Below are 12,699 nucleotides of genomic sequence, written 5' to 3'. Positions count from 1 at the left end.
TCTGTCATGGGTCACAGGAGACAGCCACCATGTACAATACACCAAAGAACAACCACTGTTATTATACTGTACATACATAATGCATAACACACTGTATTACATGTATGTGAATTACACACAGATATAGCTCTTCATGAAGAGTTAGATTCTCAACATGTGTAAAGCACCTGATATGTTAGTTCTGGAATATGAATACAATATGAATAGAAGAAGCACAGATCCAGAAATACAAAATAATGCTCATTACATTCATTATTACTGCTTCTGAGAAGTACACATAATACACCACCATGGTCACATGCTAAACTGACCAAAAAACAACTTATTCCTCGAATGCTTTATGAAATTTCAAAGGAATGTGTATTTTTCAGAGTTAAATGCAATGGGTATATATGGTATTTTAAAACTCATAAATAGGCACACTATGCAATAATCACACACATTTCTCTGTAAACGGAATGTCCATATTGGTTTGCATTGTCCCACAGTAAAGGTTACTGTCTTCTAAATTTCCTCCAGGTAATTTCCCATCCCTGCATGCTGATCTGATTGAGCAAACAGAGATGTGTGACGTGTTCTGCACTATTAACTCTGATTGGACCATCGTCTTATGTGACCTGCAGATATTCTCTTGTACCTGGTGCCAGACCACGCAGCACGCGCACAATCCTTGGCCCCGATTGCCGAGGCAATGCTTCTGTAAGGGAGCCAAGGAGGCCCTGTGACACTGCCTCAGGCCCTTGGAGATCTGCCTCTAGGATCTGCTGCTCATGTCATTGTTTGTGTTCCTTGGAGGGAGGAGTTCCTCCTGGATAGACGAGCATCACCTGTGTGTAAATTTATCAAGAGACGCAGCAGCATTGACACACTGACATTTTGCAGCGCAGACATCCACAGCTGTTACCGTCACATCATGAAGTTGACAGGTTCGGGGTTCCTGATCTTCGGGGCGCTCTTCTTTCTTTTAGGTGAGTGACTAATGCTTTGTAATCACAGACTTTAAACATCTAGACCAGAATAGAGGTTAGGCTGAGAACTGTGCTTAGTGCTTAGAGGGGTCACATGTCCTTCCCCAGGTCAGACACCCTTGGTGCCCATCGCTATTTGGTACCAGATGTCCTCTTGATCACAGAATTCCGTATCCAAGTACGAGCTGCAGCTCACATTCTGCTTTCCAGGGGATTTCACAAGTACTTACTCTGCATGAGTGTTCTCTGTAGGCTGAGGTGCAGAACATGCAGTACCTCTTAAATAACAAACACTTGAGACACTAGAGAGACATTGGGGGTCTTCTGGGAAAGCAATGGGCCTTGTCTTCAGAGCACCCGGCCTCCAATTCAGTTTCTAATGATTGGCATAGTTTATTATGTCCTTTCAATGTAAATGATGAATTATGTGCTGAGAGGCAGGACCCACTACATGTCTAGGTTCGCCATTTACATTGCACCTATAGCAGCGAGTGAGGAGAACTCATCACTAGTTTGTATTCTGCACCTCTCAGTTGTGTTCTAACTAAATTACCAACATGGTCTTAAAGTGTCTAATTAGATAAAGCATTACATACTTCCTGCAAGCATTGACAAAGCCAACAACAGAACATTGGCATGCACGTGCAGACAGGAAACATGGAAAACACATTGGCCATGTGCTGGAAGAGGTCTGCTGCTGCTTTTCATTTTTAAAGAGACGATCAACACTAATAATAATATTAATTAGTTTAGATGTTGATTATTAATCTGTTTATGTATCTATTCTTGATTTACATGAACCCAGACATAGGGCCTCATTACGAACCTTGGCGTTTCCCTTAACGCCTGATTACGAGGTCCCCTTGTGGGACCCGACCTTAACGGCTGGTTTTTCTAGCCGTTAAAGTAGGGACCCGCAAAGGGACTTTGGTGCTACTAACGGTACCGCAATTTGCGGTACCGTGATTAGCGCCGTCCCCATTCCCATTGAGCCCTATGGGGCAAAAATGGGATTGGGGAAGGGCCATGGCGGCATGGGGAATTACCGCCCCACCAACCTTGGAATGGGATGGTAATTCCCTATTCCGCCATGGCAGACACCGGCATGGACCATGGTGCTAATAGCACCATGGTGCTCCGCCTGGGTCGTAATGAGGCCCATAGTGTTGGTGAAGGTGAGCTGCTCTGAAACGGAGGCCTCACAGCAAAGCCTCAGCTCCTACTTCCTGCTCCAACTAGAAGGGTGTTTATGGCCGGATGTGCCCAGTGTAGGTGGTCAGTCATAGGGCCTCATTACACGGAAGGCGGTAATGGTTAACGGCCACGGTTAATGGTAACGGTGACCGTTAACCATTACCGCCTTACTACGAGGTCCCTTAGCGGGTTGGTGCTTTAACGCCTGCTTTTTGCAGGCGTTAAAAACCAACCCGCTAAGGGACCTCGGAGCTAATTACGGCACAGCAAAATTGCGGTGCCGTAATTAGCGCCTTCCCCATTACCATAGAGCCCTATGGGGCAGAAATGGGAAAGGGGAAGGGCAATGGCGGAAGGGGGATTTACCGCCCTTCCAACCTTGGAATGGGGCGGTAAATCCCCTTTCCGCCAAGGCAGTGCCGGTATTTTACCGGCATGAGCCATGGCGCTAATAGCGCCATGGCTCACTGCCTTCCGTGTAATAAGGCCCATAATTTCAAGAAAAAAAATGTCGAAAGACAATAATGTCGAAAAAATAATGTCGAAAAAAAAATATCGAATTCGTAATTTTTTTATTTATATATTTTTTGGTGTTTCGCGAGTAAAAAAAATGGTAAAAGAAAAAAAAGGGGGGCTGGGGTGGGGGAATCCCCCCTTTTTGAATAAAAAACGTAGTGAAAAAGAAATTAGATCTTTTTTTTTTTATATTATTTTTTCGAAATTATGACTTTCGACATTTTGGTATTCGAAATTATCACTATAAACCCCCAGTGTACAATGTACCGATCTAGCGCTCTCTCACCCTCTCCCTCTCTAGCTCTGTCTCATCCCCTCTCTTTCTCTCTCTCTCTAGCTTTGTCTCGTCCCCTCTATTTCTTTCTCCCCTTCCCTCTTTAGCTCTGTCTCGTCCCCTCGCTTTCTCTCTCTCTCTCCCTCTCTCTCTCTATAGCTCTGTCACATCTCCTATCTCTCTCTCTCTCTCTCTCTCTCTCTCTCTCTCTAGCTCTGTCTCGTCCCCTCTCTTTCTCTCTCCCCTTCCCTCTTTAGCTCTGTCTCGTCCCCTTTCTCTATCTCTCTCGATCTCTGTCACGTCCCCTCTCTTTCTCTCTCCCTCTCCCTCTCTAGCTCTGTCTCATCCCCTATCTCTCTCTCTCTCTCTCTCTCTCTCTCTCTAGCTCTGTCACATCCTCTCTCTTTCTCTCTCCACTTCCGTCTTTAGCTCTGCATCTCCCCTTTTTCGTTCCCTCTCTAGCTCTGTCTCGTCCCCTCTCTTTCTCTCTCCCCTTCCCTCTCTAGCTCTGTCTCGTCCTCACCCTTTCTCTCTCCCTCTCCCTCTCTAGCTCTGTCTCGCCCCTCTCTTTCTCTCTCTTTCTCTCTAGCTCTGTTACGGCCCTCTCTTTCTCTCACCCCTTCCCTCTCTAGCTCTGTCTCGTCCCATTTCTCGTTCCCTCTCTAGATCTGTCTCGTCCCCACCCTCTCTCCCCTTCGCTCTCTAGCTCTGTCTCGTCCCCTCGCATTCTCTCTCTCTCTCTAGCTATGTCACGTCCCCTCTCTTTCTCTCTCCCCTTTCCTCTTTAGCTCTGTCTCGTCCCCTTTCTCGTTCCCTCTCTAGATCTGTCTTGTTCCCAACCTTTCTCTCTCCCCTTCACTCTCTAGCTCTGTCTCGTCCCCTCACTTTCTCTCTCTCTCTCTCTCTTTCTCTCTCTCTCTAGCTCTGTCACGTCCCCTCTCTTTCTCTCTCACCTTCCCTCTTTAGCTCTGTCTCATCCCCTTTCTCTCTCTCTCTCTCTCTCTCTCTCTCTCTCTCGCTCTGTCATCTCTGTCATATCCCCCCTCTTTCTCTCTCCCTCTCCCTCTCTAGCTCTGTCTCATCCCTATCTCTCTCTCTCTCTCTCCCCCTCTCTCTCTAGCTCTGTCATGTCCCCTCTCTTTCTCTCTTCCCTTTTCTCTTTAGCTCTGTCTCATCCCCTTTCTCGTTCTCTCTCTAGATCTGTGTCACCCCGACCCTTTGTCACTCCCCTTTGCTCTCTAGCTCTGTCATGTCCCCTTTCTTTATCTCTCCCCTTTCCTCTTTAGCTCTGTTTCTTCCCCTCTTTCTCATTCCCTCTCTAGCTCTGTCTTGTCCCCTCTCTTTCTCTCTCCCTCTCATTCTCCAGCTCTATCTTGTCTCCTCTCTTTCTCTTCTCTCGTCCTAGCTCTGTCTTGTTCACTCTCTTTCTTTCTACTCTCTCCCCCTAGCTCTGTCTTGTCTCATCTCTTTTTCTCTCTCTCTCCCCCTCTAGTGTTGTCTTGTCCCCTCTTTTTCTCTCTCCATCCCTCTTCAGCTCTGTCTCAGTCCTTCTCTCTCCCTCTCCCTCTCTAGCTCTGTCTCATCCCTCTCTTTCTCTCTCCCCTTCCGTCTCTAGCTCTGTCTAGTCTCCTCTCTTTCTTTCTCCTTCTCTCTCCCTATCTCTGTCTTGTCTCCTCTCTTTCTCTCTCACTCTCTAGCTGTGTATCGTCCCTGTTAGGGAGAATTCTCACTTATGGCTAATTTCCCTTACCTATAGAGTCCCCAGCAGCTTTGCTGGATTTGAAGGGTTTATTTTTTTTTACCTGCTAAGAGTGATACTCTTTTTCCCACTCTTAGGCATCTTTGCTATGTGTGTTCTAGGCTATTTTTGTGTTTAATGCCTATGGGATCTTTTCTCTCACCCATAGGAACCATCTTTACGCACATGTGTTACACAGCACCCTCCATGCAGTGACACAGGGGTGTCGTGGTGACCCCCAAACATAGACTCCATTCCCTGGGACTGACTACTGTCTCCCAGGGCATGTAAAGTCCCCATTGACTTTACTAGTCAATCTCTATGAACTAAACCAGTACACCCCATCTCAATATGGAAGTACTGGAAGGGGTTAATAGTTTTTCCCCTATGTTAATTTTCGAGAGGGTACCTTAAAGTCCCCCTCTACAAAGTTTCTGGCTGGTGGCAGTGGTTACTACCTTTTATATTCGACAGCGAATATTTTCCTATGGGATTTTCCCATTGTTCGAGGCTAATACTTTTACTGATAGCCTCTAACATACCGCCAGTTTATTTTATTATTAACTTTACTCCGGTAGGTTTTATTTGCCAGAACTTTGATATAACTTCTTTCTCGAGTCTTACTCTATATTCCTAACCCAGGTCGGGGATCCTTTGTTCGCTCTTTTGGCGGGCTTCTGCCAAGAAGCCCTCCTTTCGGCGCCTCTGAGTCTGGGGTGGGTCTGTTGTTTTGGAGGTGGAGTAGAACCCCTGGACAGAGTTGCCACAGCAACTCAGGTCGCAATCTAACGTGATAGGCTGGAGGGTCTCCCGCCAAGATGACCACTCCACTGTGTGAGTGACAGCTAGGCTGTATGAATGGGTCTCTTTCTGCATAAAAGCAGGGTCCTGAGGACGAGAAGAGCAAGACGTCGCCACTGGAACTACGGAACCAAAGGGGAGGGAAGCCAGAGACATCTTCAGCATCTACACCACCGGTGAAGCCCTGCCGGATCGTATCACCACTTTTCTTCCACACGACGAGAGGAGATCTTCAGCAAAAGAGCATCCTTCCCTTGAACTGGTGGGGTCAACCAGTTCACCTATTGCTTCCTCGGACCTGCCTTGGTCGAATTGACAGTGCCCAGCACTTGGAGACCGGATAGCCAGGCAGCTATCGACCCGGACCACGTTAAAAGGAGAGTACATTTTAAACTTCGTTTGGCAGCACCGCGGCTGGTTTCATCCCTGGGTAGTACAGTGACTTGAACCTTCCTCCACGACGAGAGTCCCTCTTCCTCTGCTGGACAACTCGCACTGCAGGAACTACCAGGAACAACCGCCACCGCAGGAGCCACTTCTTCACGTTTAAGGTACATTGTTCCGCCAGGCCGCCCTTTTTCTGTGGTAGCCCTAAAGGTGTTTTAAATCCTTTAACTACTTGTGGGGTCAGCTGCCCTCTCTCTTAATATTGTCTTTCGCCTCGTATCTACCTCTTCAATATTTTTCTACTAAAGACTTGACTGCAGCTACAAGAACATTTTTGCTCCTAAGCCCTTGGCTCTTTACCACTAACTCTGGCTCATGCCTATTGACTCTGGCTGATTTGTTAGATCTGCTCTCACTAGATTGGTTTTCAATGAGAAATGTGTGGATGCACCTACATCTTCTAAACCCCTCTTCCTTCCTACTGTTTTAACTTGTGGAGTGCCATTTTGCTCAGTTTTCATTCACTTATCTTTTGGCTAAAGTGTTACTGTGCATTACCTGTTCACAAAACTTCAGGGAAGTGTTGCTAGGGTGTGTCTGAAGATATTTCGGTTTAACTTGTGCTTTCCCTCCCCTTCGTTAAATTGTTAGAGTGCCATTTGTAGTTGGTTTTCACTGTGCCATTTTGCTCAGTTTGCACTCTACCGCAAACTTGTCTACAATTGAATAGGGAGTTCTATATGTTTTTTTCTGACTATACTTAACTTACTTTATTAACTGTGATCTATGTATTGACTTAGAAGTGTATAAAATAAATATATATTCTCTTTTTAATACAAAGCTTTGGTCAGTGTTTCCTTGCTCCATAGTACTGTACTGCCTATTGTGTCAACACTGAATACTGCTCATCTCCCTCTTGAGATAAGTCTAACTGCTCAGCCACAGCTACCAACTAAATCTTTGTGGTACAGACTGATACCAAAGGGGATTTATTGCTCTCACCTGTAGTCCTAATCTGAGGTAGTGCTCCCTAAGGGAACTGCCCTGGATTCTGCCTAACAGTCCCTTCTCTTTCTCTCTCCCCATCCCTCTCTAGTTCTTTCTCGTCACCTCTATTTCTTTCTCCCTACCCCTCTCTAGCTCTGTCTCATCCCCTCTGATTTGTTCTCCTTCTCTCTCCCTAGATCTGTCTCGTCCATGCTCTTTCTTTCTTCTTCTCTCTTCCTAGCTCTGTCTCATCTCTCTTTCTGTCTCCCTCTCCCTCTTTAGCTCTGTCTCGTCCCCTCTCTTTCTCTCTCCCTCTCTCCCTCTCTAGCTCTATCTCACCCCCTCTCTTTCTCTCTCCCTCTCCCTCTCTAGCTCTGTCTCATCCCATCTCTTTCGCTTTTCCTCTCTAGCTCTGTCTCATCCCCTCTCTTTATGTCTCGCTCTCTAGCTCTTTCTCATCCCCTCTCTTTCTCTCTCCCCTCCTGTCTCTCGCTCTATCTAGTCCCCTCTCTTTCTTTCTCCTTCTCTCTCCCTAGCTCTGTCTTGTCTCTTCTCTTTCTCTCTCCCTCTCTAGCTGTGTATCCTCCCTTCTTTTTCTCTCTCCCTATCCCTCTCTATTTCTTTCTCGTCACCTCTATTTCTTTCTCCCTATCCCTCTCTAGCTCTGTCTCGTCCTCTTTCATGTGTTCTCCTTCTCTCTCCCTAGCTCTGTCTCGTCCATGCTCTTTCTTTATTCTTCTCTCTTCCTAGCTTTGTCTCATCTCCTCTCTTTCTCTCTCCCTCTCCCTCTCTAGCTCTGTCTCGTCCCCTCTCTTTTTCTCTCCCTCTCTCCCTCTCTAGCTCTGTCTCACCCCCTCTTTTTCTCTCTCCCTCTCCCTCTCTAGCTCTGTCTCGTCCCCTCTCTTGCTCTGTCTCGTCCCCTCTCTTTCTGTCTTCCTCTCTAGCTCTGTCTCGTCCCCTCTCTTTTTTTCCCCATCTCTCTCCCTAGCTCTGTCTTGTCTCCTCTCTTTATTTCTCCCCTTCCCTCTCTAGCTCTTTCTCATCCCCTCTCTTTCTCTCTGCCTATCCCTCTCTAGCTCTGTATCAACCCCTCTCTTTCTCTCTCCCTTTCCCTATCTAGCTCTGTCTCATCCCCTCTCTTTCTCTCTCCCTATCCCTCTCTAGCTCTGTCTTGTCCACTCTCTTTCATTCTCCTCTCTCTCCTTCTCTCTCTCTTTCTGTCACTTTATGACTCAATCTATATTTTTGTCTCTCTGTCTTTCATGCTCTCACACTCTCTTTCTGTTTGCGTTTACTAGAACCATCCCAGCCACTTCTGACAGCTGCAGTGTTGAGTGACTCAAGTGCGCAGGAGACGCTGCCCAATGATACGTAGCACTCTTTGCTACATCCATGCATCTTTGCCTATAAGAACCGAGGCACAGACCCTCTGTGGCAAAGCCCTCGCAGGACAAGTTTGTGGTGTTGAGCAATGCAGGTGCACAGGCGACTCTGCCCAGTGATACGTAGCATGCTTCGCTACTTCCACGCATCTGTGCCTATAAGAACTGAGGCACAGACCCTCTGCAGAAAAAGTCCTTGCAAGACAAGGCAGCAGTGCTGATCGACACAGGTGCGTAGGAGACACTGCCCGACAATACGTAGCATGCTTCACTACATCTACACATCCGTGCCTATAAGAACCGAGGCACGGACCCTCTGGGGCAAAGCCCTCACAAGACAAGACCGCAGTGTTGAGTGACACGGGTGATGGGGGTGCGGTGTAGACAGTGAGCGTGAATGACCTCACTCTACTTTCTGCAGCCGCCAGGTAAGATGTTGTGGAAGGGGTTAGCTTGCATCACTCCTTGCTACCCCTCTGACATGGTGGTCCTTCTCACTCCTGAAAATGTTTTTCCCCTTGTGACCTGACCCTCCTACCCTCCTCACCCCCTGCTTCTTGCCCTCCTTGAGTCACTTGCATCCTAATTCTAGGTTGAGGGCATTCTCACGCAATCCTTGATTGCGTGTGCTCCCTCGCATCCTGGGCCATGTGTGCTCCACTGCATCCTAGGCTGCGTGTGTTCCATCACAATCCTTCACTGCGTTTGTTACCTCGCAATCTTTGATTGTATGCGCTTACTCACATCTTGGCTGCGTGTGTCTCCTCACAACTCTAAGCAGGTCTCCCTCCACTCAGCAGTGAGCCCCCGCTTTCCCCGCGGAGCCAATCTTTCCCTTTCCTGCCCCTTCCCCTTTCCTAGCCACAACCCCTGACCTATTGTATATTGTTTCTGAGTTCTTTATTTTATGTTTGCATTGCCTGTTCATTGTTTTCCTCTAGGTCCCCTGTTTCTGTGGTGTTGTTCTACACAGTTGTTGGTTATTTTTGCATTGACTGCTTCCCTGCTGTGTCATTGTTTTCTTCTAGGTCCCCTGTTTGATTGTTCTGTTTCTTGGCACTTCTTATATCCATTGTTGTTTTGTCCGACATTGTAGCACCTACATCCCTCCTGTGTTCCTCCTTACCCTAGGTTCCCTAAGAGATTGTTTGGTTCTTTGTTCTGTTTCTTCTTGGTTAGTCTGCTTACATTGTACTGTCTGCATCCCTGCTGTGTCCATTATTTACTTCTAGGTTCCATCAACAGCTGACTTGTCTATATATTGCTATATATTGCATCCGATTTATGTCACTGTACTGTCCTCTCCTATCTTCTCTAACTTCTTTTCTATTGACTATCCTATCCTTCTCAGTAGGTCTGGCAGGAAGAGGTTCAAAAGGGATAGCCTGGTCTCCAACCCAGGCCTCCCTATATCTGATACTTACACCAGAGGTTCCTCCAGACAGACCCTTACTGACACCCTCTTTGCCATTCCTCTCCAGGCCTATGCATCCCCCATATGGTCTCTGTTCTCTCTTCTTTTTCCTCTTCCCCCATTAATGGTAGCACCTGATGTGAGGCTCTCCTGGCCTCTTCCACTCCTCCAAGACCATCATTAATGTTCACCTAAATGGCACTCCTCCAAGACCCTCTTGCCAACCTCCGCCTTTTTGATAGACGCTTCCCACACCTTATCAAGGTCCTTTCTGATTATTTTTTTTATTGTATATGGTTGTATCAAACCTTTACAAAATAATTTACAGTGATACAGAATAAAACGATCAGCGGAGCCATTAAAAAATAACCACACAGCAATCATATCATAAAACAGTTCCTTAGAAAAGTGAGTAATCAAAAAAGTCACATCCTTAGAATCTTTAAAAGGGGTAGAAATATTTTTTTCCCCTACCTGTATCAATAATAAAAAAAAATAAAAAAAAGCAGGAAACATTCAGTACAGCAGGTGACAAAAGGAGACAAGAGTATTTTTATATCTCTACAGTTATCTAGGGAAATCCAAGTGAATATGGAAGATGAATGCAGACAGCGCCAGTCCCTCTCGCGTATTTTACATACATAGGGCTGTCAGCGCCGTTAACCCTTAACGCCTGATTAAGAGGTCCCGGGTTTTAACGCCTGCTTTTTGCAGGCGTTAAAACCCATGCCGCAAAGTGACCTTGGTGCTAAGTACGGTGCCCCTATGGGGCAAAAATGGGAATGGGGAAGGGCAAATGGTGAATGGGGAATTACCGCCCCACTCACCTTGGAATGGGGCGGTAATTCCGCTATCCACCATGCCAGATAGCACCACCATGCTAATAGCACCATGGTCCAGCCCCGGACTTGTGATGAGGGCCATAGACAGCGTTGCCACAAGAGGTCAGTAGATTGGGCCGAGTACAGATCCTTCAATAAGCTTAAGCAAGAGTCTCTTAGGATATTAAGTTGAGTACAGTGTCAAATAAGATGTTTAGCCATTTCAGGTACTAAATGGCAGAATCTGCATAGACTATCCTCCACCTTGATTTGATTTCTTCTCAGCATAGTATCTAAGGTAGGAAAGATATTCCAGCGTAATCTTAACAGAAGAGATTGATGAATTCTATTTGGAAACATAGTGAGTATCTGAGAGAGAGAGAACCTCTTTTCTTATGATCGTGTGATAACTGATTCATTATTTTATATGAGTGAAAGCGGTCTACAGTAACCACCAATCATAGTCCAGCAACTTCTTTTTGGTTTTCATTGGGTTGGTAATTATTTGCTCTAAATCAGGATAATTTCACACGAGTTGCAGAATTTGGTTAAAAAACCCGAAAACTCGATATTGCTTCCAACTAATTTATATAGGGCCTCATTACAGGTCGGGCGGTCTGGAAATAACAGTGGCGGTAAACCCGCTGCCACTGTTAATTCCGGACCACCCGATCCCGACTCCTGCAGGCGGTAGGTGATGTTCCCGCCAGGTCTGACCTGGCGGGTTTAACACTGCCCGCCTGCAGGAGGACGTGGAACCACCAGCACCATCACGAGATGGTGCCAGTGTTTCCACTTCCCCATTCCCATTGAGTCCTATGGGACTCAATGGGAATGGGGATTAACCAAATTCCGCCTCCGGAATTCCCGGGACACCAGGGTCGTAATGCCCTGGTATTTCCGGGAGTCACGGAGGCGGAATGGTAATACGAGTCCGGCGGTAACCAGGCAGTTTTACCACCTCGGTTACCGCCGGACTCATAATGAGGCCCATAGAGTGTTAGGTAATGGAGCCTTGATGTTTATATATAGCGTGAGCATCCTCCAATGCACACTGGACTTTAAGGAGATGTATCCTAATTTATATCGATTTGCAGTCAGGGGGACCACACTCGGTAGGTAGAGGACCTGTCTCCAAATTGCACCTTCACTAGCATTCACTCTGGACACAGTTAACTCTGTGCATAATTCTAAGCCATGTGTCAGCTTGGGGGCTATTTTCCCTTCAAAGAAGAGGAGGGCTGGTTTTATGGAGAATCGACCGTATTTGCGGTTGATTTTTAAGATCTGATTTTCCAATGCCTTGGCTTTATTAAGAAGCACATTCAGCTGCCCTCTCGAATCCCTATATGCACCAACATTGTAGCCCAGATAGGTTAGGCTGCTAGAGGTGGCCACCCTTGCCCCCTCCAAATTCCAAGAATGACGTGGGTTCTTATGAGCTCCTTTAATATGTGTGAGGCTTTTAGTCTTGGAGGTATTAATAATCTGACCATTAATCTTGGCATAGTTAGCAAAAGTATCCAAGAGGCGCTGGAGGCCCACCTTGGTGGGATCGAACAACAGAAAGTCGTCCGCATAGGCCAACCATACGATCTTAGTGGAGCCCATTCTTGGGGCCAACAATCCCTCCTTGTACAGATGTTCAGCTGCATCAGACACACATATTGTTTAAATACCCACAGAGCCAAAACACACCCCTGTCTGACCCCACAGTGTGTGTGGACAATAGATGACATATCGCTCTTTTGATTTAGGTGAATTCTAATAACAGAATTTATATAGACCTCTTCCAGCATACTCAGTAGGACCCTTGGTAGGCCCCATAATGCAAGCTTGAGCAACAGCCTTTGGCGATCAACACAGGCGAAGGCTGCCGAGGGGTCCACTGAGGCCATAAAAATGTGGCCATTGTCCCTACTCTGTGAAAACAGAAATAAAATATCGAGGCTGAGTACCCCAAAAGGAAATACACCGAACACGGGTTACAAAGGAACATACAAACTACTTTATTCTATACTGAATCCAGTTACAAAAACAGAGCAAAATCAGATAGCTATCGGCCCTCAGTATAACACAACGAACTCCAGCGTCGTTCAGTGTGTTCAGTGGAGACACTGCACATTAGAATGCATTCACTTTTTATACATTTGGTGGCCGCGATGTCCAGCCCCACTTCGGGTTAATATTCCTTTTAATACATCACCGATCTAGGGT

At 46.6% G+C, this 12,699-nt stretch overlaps 1 long non-coding RNA gene across 1 annotated transcript in view; it reads left to right on the top strand.

The window, feature by feature from the left end:
• Window positions 1–854: 854 nt before the first annotated feature.
• The window catches only part of LOC138569102 (uncharacterized), a 676,707-nt gene continuing 664,862 nt past the window's right edge, over window positions 855–12,699 (top strand). Inside the window, exon 1 of the long non-coding RNA XR_011303129.1 lies at window positions 855–968. This is a non-coding gene — a long non-coding RNA (uncharacterized lncRNA). The remainder of the gene's footprint in view (window positions 969–12,699) is intronic.

The sequence above is a fragment of the Ambystoma mexicanum genome, chromosome 2q (assembly GCF_040938575.1).
Source record: "Ambystoma mexicanum isolate Mex_15411 chromosome 2q, UKY_AmexF1_1, whole genome shotgun sequence".
In the NCBI taxonomy this organism is placed as follows: domain Eukaryota; kingdom Metazoa; phylum Chordata; class Amphibia; order Caudata; family Ambystomatidae; genus Ambystoma; species Ambystoma mexicanum.
This window is presented reverse-complemented; position numbering and strand designations above follow the sequence as displayed.